This window comes from Setaria viridis, chromosome 1, assembly GCF_005286985.2.
Source record: "Setaria viridis chromosome 1, Setaria_viridis_v4.0, whole genome shotgun sequence".
Classification (NCBI taxonomy): domain Eukaryota; kingdom Viridiplantae; phylum Streptophyta; class Magnoliopsida; order Poales; family Poaceae; genus Setaria; species Setaria viridis.
In genome coordinates, this window is record NC_048263.2 from 29,014,671 (window position 1) to 29,024,046 (window position 9,376).

The following is a 9,376-nucleotide window of genomic DNA, read 5'->3' on the forward strand; positions in this document are numbered from 1 at the left end:
CGCAGGATGATGATATATGCTATGCTAGTCTACCTAAACGGCCAGGGTTGGTTTCCTAGTTCATGGCCAGTAGTTGGCCACTAGTGCATTCAGGTGTTGGTGACGGTGCATCCATCACCGATCCTGCTCATCAGTCGTACACCGCTCGATCATCACCCTGAACGAGACAGCCCGTCGGCTTAATTATATATATAGCTTACCAGCAGCATCAGTTTCGATATGATACTCATCTGTTATCATATCTTAATCTTTGTATACTAGTTGAAGGTTTCCACGTTAATCAGGAGACGCGCTAATAAAGAAATAGGTAAATGTTAGAAACTTTCAAAAAACTTGGAACATGTAGCCATCAATCGAGTAGACTCTCATCGTCATAGTTATTAGATCTACTAGTCCATCAACCCGTGTTCCAGCATGGGCTAATGTTTTTAAAAGCTATTGTATTTAAAAATTATTTAGAAATTCTACTCTTAGCTAATAATCAAAATTGTTTGCCTACCACTCTCTCATTTTTCAATACTTCAACATAATACTCATATAGATATCTACTTATCTTTGTTCAGTTGCGATTGGTTTTTAATTAGTATTACTCTATAAACTTTTTCTTTGTATCGTCCCCCATATATTATGTTTAGCATAAAAATCAATACTTTTCATTACTTCCTCACATACATGTAGAAATGGTCTACATGGTGACACTCATCATGCGTATATACCTTAACTTAATATTTCTATATTAACAATGATATAAATAGATAATTTACAACCATACATTAGTTTACTTTTGAACATTTTTGTATGATGCATATGAAGATAATTAGATTAAGATTTGGGTGTTTACTATAGATTATTTTTAATAATGACATACATTGGTAACTTAGATACAAATTTAGAATGACATTATAAGTTATGCTTTATAATGATATGCATGAGAAAATTGAATGAAGATTATGGAGTTACTTTAGATTATTTAATTATAATGCAGAGCTCAGTATTTTAAATATAGGTTTAGGGTTTATTGTAGAATAGTTGTGGGTAAACTTTTTAAAAATATAATAGACCAATGACTATGATTATTATAGTTTACATGATTGATGTTTGATGTTTCTGATTTTGTGAGAATTTCTAGGATTTATGTTTTTTCTAGTGTGTCTCGTGAGAATTAATGCGGAGTCTCCAATGTAAAAAATAAGAGAATATTGCTACAAAACTATTACCTTGAGCTACCTCTCGTTTGCTAAATATTCAAACACAACACTTATATAGATATATTTATTATCTTTATCCGATTGTGATAGATTTTAGTTAGTAACTACTCTATAATATTTTCATCCACATTTATAATCTTTAACTTTTTCACTTTGCATCGTAGGTATACGCTTGAATTTGTTTAATGACCCTAAGTTTGAGTAATAATTTTAACATAGATTGTTCTCATTAGTTCATCTATGTCTTTATAAATGGTGACACACATCATGTGTATATACCCTAATTATTATATCATGTACCAATAGTGTAAGAAATAGATCACTTATAATCATATATTGGCGTATATTCCGAAGGTTTGGATTCAAATTTAGGGTTACCTCATGTTATTTATAATAATAGTATATGTAGGTAATATAGATGAAAATTTTAGGGGTTACTTTCGGGTTTTTTTAAGTATTAGAGCAACTCCAAGAGTTCCCCAAAAAATTCTTCCCAAAACGATGTATTGGGGCTATGCTAAAATTTTCTTTTCCTAAAAACATATCAACCCACAGCAGAATACCAATAACTGCCTCCAATATTTGCCACGTTATCATAATTGGACCTACCTCCAGAACAGAGCCCCCCTCTACCTCCAAAACAGAGCTCCATCGCTCCTTTGAGCAGAGCTCGCCGCTGGCCAAATCCGCCATATCCCGACCGCCTCTGTTCAATTCCTCGCACCATCAGCTTCCCCTCGCCGTCCCGCATCCATTTCATCCATCACCAGCCTGTCTCGTCCGCTACATCAAGGGCAGGCGCAGGGCGAGTGGCGGCAGGCGCGGCACGAACCAAACTGCGCTGCCAACTCTTGCGTGTGCCTGGAAGCGATCGTCACTGAAGGAGGAAGACATTAAGGCGCTAGTGGTAGCCAATCTTCTCCAAGGAAAAGATGTCATCAACTGGAGACCTACCTTCAGCAACCCCTAGCCAATGGAGGAGTACTCGAAAGAAACGGTAATCTTCGCGTATTTCATTGAGCGGGGTCTGGCTTTACCTACATCAGATTTCTTCCGGAGCCTACTAGATTATTACAAATTGGAACTAGTCCACTTGAACCCCAACAACATTTTGCATGCCGCAATCTTTGTGCATTTGTGCGAAGCCTTCTTGGGGATCCAGCCCCACTTCCAGTTGTTTTGGAAGTTCTTCCGTGTGAAGCCACATTCCAAGATGCAGCACACCTAAGTAGTTGGCGGGGCTGGAATTCAGATGAGGGAGAAGCTCAAAGGCCTCTACTTGAATTATGAGCTCATTGACTCACATTCGGGATGGAAAGAGAAGTGGCTCTACATCGGCAACCACGATCCCAAACTCCCGAAGTTGACAGGCCATCACCCGACTTGGAACAACAGGTGGCCGGACGAGCCAAGCCATGGAGACTGCTTGCAGCTACCCGAACTCCTGTACAGGATAGCCAAGCTCAAGCAGGAGAGGTTAACAAGAGTTGGGGTAGCGTTCTACTTCATGAAGTGGTGAGTTCAATCCCTGCAACTGTGGTGCACTTGGGGCTATGACTACTCAGGTGTCAACGACCCATCCAGGATGTCTCCAGAAGAACTCAGTGTGAACGAGGTCATGATGCAGTTGGGGTGCCTGTTCAAGAATGGGGTGAAATCCCTACACTTGTTCGAGAATTATACACCACCAACCCACCAAAAACTGTAAGTATCTGTGGCCGCAACCCTCGAGTACTCATTTTTTAAATTTGGATGTACTGACTTGTCTGCCTATGCAGGAAGACGTACACTTGTACTGCTCTACTCCTCCTCCTCCCGAAGTAGAAGATATTGAAGCTGCTCCTCGCATCAATACGGTAGCAAGTGTGAGGGGTGAAGCCGAGGACAAGGGGGAAGAAGAAATCAAGTCCTTCCGCAGCTCTGACTCTGAGGCTGCGGAGGACTTCGAGCTCAAGGCTCGACCATTTGACAAGGCTGGTGGGTCATCCTCTGGGTCATCGAAGCGCACAACTGAAGATGACCTTGAGGCTGCACTGGCTCCGCTGCTAAGGAAGAAGAGGACCGTCGCTGGAAAGCATGCTGTGAAGAAGCCTCTCACTACTGAAGACATTCCCCCAATGGTAATAACCTTTGAGGAAGGGCAAGATCCTGAGGATCAAGTACTAGTAAGTGAATCCAATACCACCATGTCTACTCAATATAGCATTGGTGGTTTGCCAGCTAGCACATGCAATCATTAGGGGCACGCATGGATCTTTTCTCCTTCAAGGCCCATTGGGCAGATCATCTGCTTTGCCTGATATATGTTCTTAGGCAACTCATTCAGGCTTGGGAGCATCTTTTGCAGGAGATTTAACAAATCATCAAAGCCTTTATTAGACAAACCGTTGGTTGACTTCATCTCCAATAGCATCAGGTCAACTTCCAGTTTTGAAATGCTAAAGCCCGAGTATAGTGGTGTCTTGGCATCCTTCCTCATCTGCTCGAGCTTCTTCATATTTCTTGCATCAAGGCATTCAGGCTCCGCATCACGTAGCATCCGGTCTATGGAATCTAACCGTTCATCTAATGCTAATATCTCGTGCATGCTTTCTAGCATGGGCAGCTCATCAGACGTTTCTGGCACTGGCAGCTCATAAGAAGTTTCACTAGTGTTTCCATGCATGGCTGCAGCCTGGGCAGATTCGGACACGGTCATTGCCTCAGATTCATTATCACCACCCTCACCGTGCATATTCCATACCTGATAGTTACCCATGAAACCCCTATGCAACAAATGACAGTGGATCTGCTCGACATTGCTCCACTCCTTCTGATTTTTGCAATCAATGCATGGGCAACATACGTACCCATCATTCTGAGGATTGTTTGTGATGTACGCCTTGGCGGCCTTCACAAAAGAATCAACACCGTTGATGAATGAAACCTCTCTCACCTTTGAACCGTACATCCATCCTCGATCCATCTATGAACAATGACATTTTCTCAGTTTGGCAATAGTGAGTACTAGGTAAACCATACAAGCTACCAATTACAAAATAAGCTTCATACACACCTGAAAATCACTTGAGTTTTTGTGCTAACTTCACAGTTATGTGGCATCCATGAAGAAATTCCTTAAAAGGGCCAAGAGATAAGAAAGAACCTCTCCATCACATTCTTTTCAATTTTGGAACAATATAACTTGGATAAGCATACAAACTACCAATTACAAAAGAATTTTCAAACACACCTTGAATCACATGAGTTTTTGCGCTAACTTCACACTTTTGTGGCATTCATGAAGAAATTCCTCAAAAATGCCCTAGAGACAAGAAATGCCCTCTCCATCATATTTTTCATAATTTTGCAAAAATCTAACTAGGCAAAGCATAGAAGGTACCAAATTTAAAATAGGCTACATTTACTAAACTTAAATCATGTGAGGTTTTGTGATAACTTCAAACTTTTGGAGCATCCATTAAAAAATTACTCAAAATTAGCCTAGAGTCAAGAAAGAGCCTCTCCATCACATTTTCTCAATTTTGCAACAATCTAACTAAGCATACATGGAGTGATGAGCAAGATACTAACCTTCAAGCAAGGTGGTGATGAGCAACCTTCAAATTTTGACTCACTCCATTGAAATTCCACCACAAATGAGCTCTAAAATGAAGCAAGAGAGCCTCTCCATCAAATTCATGCCAAATTTCAAAAACTAGCCAAAGAAAGAAGCTAAGAATTTTAAGAAATGCTAGTTACCAACCTCAAAATAAGATGTTAACGTGTATCCTTAAAAAATGAGAGTTTTGTTGAGCAATTGGAAGAAAAATGGCTGCAACAATGGAGGAAGGAGAGGAGGGCGTAGGGTGGAAGGAGGAGGATGAGGGGAGGAAGAGAGTTTTGTACTATCACCACCGGCCCTTATTACGAGATGACAGTGATGGGCATTGGCGGTGATACCTTCACCGCCAGTTTGAACTACAAGCCGACGGTGAAGGGGATCATCACCGCCAGTTTTACACTCTAACCGCGTACTCCCACGCGCAGCCGTGAGGTCCGGCGGTGAAGACACATCACTGCCGACCCATCCAAAACCAGTAGTGATGGCACATTCTGTAGTAGTGGCAGTGGCTGCAGCCGCATGTATCGTTGTTGCTGATTTAATTCTCAATATCATGGCGAGATACCATATTTTAAAAGGATGTCGACTATTGACTCTCCTTATATTTGAAGCCACTCACACAGTATTTAATTTTGCGGCAACTTATGGGCAAGTAGAGCAGCCAATACATATAGTCTCACAGGATAGTATCTTGTATCTATATATATCCTTCTGCTAGAGCCTGCAGAGGTCATTGTCAATGTCATGCATGTGCCTCTAGCCCTCTCTATATATACTGACATCCCTCTTGCTGCTTGTCCTCATTGAGCTGGACATTCTTATGCAATGCCTTTTAGTTTTGTTAAGGAGTAATATTCCTAGTAGAGTATATATATGCCATAGCATAATCTAAGGTTTGAAAGGCACCATGAATACATTTTGACCATGTTGGGGTAGTGTAGTAGTGCTCCGACCTGCTGCCATCCCTCAACGTGTCGCTCCGACCCAGTTTTGCAGGGTCCACATAACAAGCACGACATTAGTAAGTACTACCCTGCTTCAACATGTAGGTTGATTTGCCTTTTCTAGATAAATGGATTTTGATATATATTTAGACATAGCCTATATTACATTAAAAAAAAGACATAGCCTATCTCTAAGTGCGTAGAAAAATCATGTCAGTTTGAAACAGAGGGAGTATCTTAATTAGCTTAGAGGCAAACCGAATCCCATTAATCCCATTCTAGCTGGTGGTGGTGTTCTTTTGTCAAATTTGGTTTCCATGACACGTGGTTCGTGACTAGTGAGGTACAAGATGAGATGAGTGTGTTCAGAGGCTGGGATCATATATTTTCCATTTCTTTTTTTAAAAAAACAAGATGAGTATGATAAATAATAATGGCAAACTTCAGGAGGAATAGGAAAGCGATTGCCTTTTCTTTGTTACTCCAGTGTATGGTGGTTAGTTTTGTTCTAAGTACAACTTTGTAACTTTGATTAAATTTTTATTTTTAAAATTCGTTGTCACCTACAATGTCAAATTTGTATAATTAAATCCACCATAAAATATATCTTGATAATGCATTTATTTGCTAATGCATTTATTTTGTATCGTAGATCTTAATATTTGTTTAATAAAAAATTAGCCAAGATTAAAGAAGTTTTACTTATGAAACAACTAAAGCATCAACTTTTGTTATGGAAGGAGACATTTATAACTTTGACTATAAATAACAAAAGGATCATAAAAAACTGATAATGTAAAAATGATGTTCGCAAATTCATCATGAAATCAAATATTATAATATATTTTTCTATTTGAAATAAATTATTTTTTAGAGATATTGTTGGTCAATAAAATGCTTGACTTATCTTTTGTTTGTCCTAAGTCAAGCATTTTTAATTTTGAGATATATTTTGTTAGGATAAACAATATATCAGACTATACTTAGGACAAACCATAACTATAAATGTAGGTATTTTCCAGGACATAGCGAATAGTATAAATCGGTAAAGCGGGTAAAATTTCAACTTTGGTGCTGACTTATTATCTTTCGTTTGGAGCTAATGATCATTATAATATTCTAATCCAAAAATAAATAAGCCTTTCTTGGTTGCTAAGTATGGTACGGTGTCTCTTGGCTTTGTTCCATGAAGTCAATATTCAGTTCGGATGCTAAGCAAAATGCAGAATGCTAACACATATGGCAAAATATATATTTAAGCCTCCTTTTGTGTCTCATCAATAATGTCAGTGTTGGAAGTTGAGGTTTCAATTCAACACTCAGTCAGCGCTCTGGACCATGCCACATCATATATGCGCCTGCATACTACTCCCTCCGTTCCAAATTGTAGGTTGTTTTGGCTTTTCTAGATTTATAGATATTATTATACATCTAGATATAGTGTATGTTTAGATGCATAATAATATTTATGAACCTAAAATAGCTAAAACAATCTACAATTTGGAACGGAAGGAACACAACTACGTTTGACATTTGGGCCACGTCCGGATATAATGTACGTACACGAGTATGAACGCTGCTAAATGCTTTGTATACACTTGAAAGGAAAGCAGTGGTAGTAGCACACCCTTCGTATAAGCCCCCCCGGACACAATGCAAGCTCCTGTTTCACGTTTCTCGTCACATCGTTGCCGCTGAATTTAATTTCTCTACATCATGGCAATTTTTATTTTGAAAGGACACTACAGATGTTCATGTTTCGAAGAATCCAGATGAAGCATTCGTCTCAGACTTTAGTTGTTAATTGATATTCTCTCTAAAAAACTAGAGCTACTTCTGTCTATTTTAACTCACAATTACTCGCATGCTAGGTGCCTAGGCGAGCGTTTATTTGTAAGGTTTTGCTTCACATGTGGTTGCTGAGGTTTAATGCATGTGCAATAAGGGGTGGTTATTGTGCGCTTCAGCCACAAGTGATTATTATTCATTTGATGATTTGTTAGTGCTTATGTGTCGAGAAAATGGACCTAGGGTACTAGACTACTAGGATATACGACAAAATTAAAGAGAATACTAAAATACTTCACTGAATACTATCAGTATTATACTACTGTATTGTGCACCGTAAAAGTCTTTTAAGAAAAAAAAATAAATGGAGAATCATCTCCATTTATTTGTCTTTGGCACTTTGGATAAAGTTTCACCTACTCCTCCATTAACCAATGGTAAGCCTCAAGACAGAGGTTGTTCCTCACGTGCCTTTATATACGCCAAATCTCTTATTACCTCCCCAAGGGCCAACTGGTCAAGGCATCCTTTTCGCTTCAGTGTATTCCCATTTTCTGCTAGACGAGAGAACAAGAATAGTGTGTAAGTGTACATGCTTAGTTTAGGTTTTGGAGACATGGGAATTCTCGTGACCTTGTGAGTTAGACTGGCGACGGCTAACATAGATAAAACGACCGGGCGACCTCGACCGCTTCACCGGTGCACCCACCATTGATGGGCGAGGATCGGAGTCGCTTGTGTGTTTTTGAGCTGATAGCTGAACATGATGTAATAGCTTTGCTCCATCTCCAACAGGAAAGGCAGAAGGGGATATGATATGCTAGCTTGTGCTGATGAATGAGACGATGCTAGCTTGAGATGTGCCAGATGCTGTTGAGCAGAGGCGACGCCGATTGGCATTCTGACCATGTTGTTCAACACTGCCATTCACCAAAAGTTTTGGTCGAGTTAATTATACTAGAGTCTTGTTCAACACCTCTGATTTGCCAAGGACAAATCATTAGGACAGGACAAGCTGCTCCAATCGTTCACACATTCTTTTAGTAGGGTGCATGTCTGTTGGTGTTGGGAGCCCTTTTTAAAAAAATAAACAGAAAACATATGAATAATATGACATGAAACATAGCCAAACCGCTCTATCAGCGGGCTGGGGCAGATTATTGCCTAATCATGCATGGCATTTGGCCATCGCGTCTTTCGCTATCTTGATCCTTGATGTGTAGGCTAGGCTTCATCTGTATAACTTTTGACTAACTCAGAGCCCAACTGGCGTTCAGTTCCATCCAGCAGGATGATATATATAATATATGCTCTGCTACTCTACCTAAAGGGGGTTGGTTTCCTTTCCTAGTTGATGTCCACGACCACGAACGAGTTCATGGATTATTCAGGTGTTGGTGACGGTGCAGCATCCGTCCATCGTATCCACCCATTTTGCTCAACCGTAAACCGGTCGCCCCCGAACAAGACAGCCCGTCGGCTAAATTATGCTTACCTGCAGCATCATTAGTGCTAGTTGAGTTTTCTTTTCCTGTTCTGTCCCGGGCTCTCTTTTTCTCCCTTTCGAGACTTCTTCTTTGAAGAAGAATATATAATGTAATAATTTTGCCACACCTAATGTCAAATAGGGCATGAACTTGACGCTTGTAGCCCAGAATGTGAGAATTGAGACGTCAGACTCAAAGTGTTGGGAATAACAAGCAACACTAATGCACAATTACTCCCTCATCTTGTAAGGAACTCAGGACAGTTGCAACCAGCAGCTTGCAGCGGAATAATCAACACACAATGCACAAGTAATACAATGATATACGTGGAAAACTTCCTCCAAA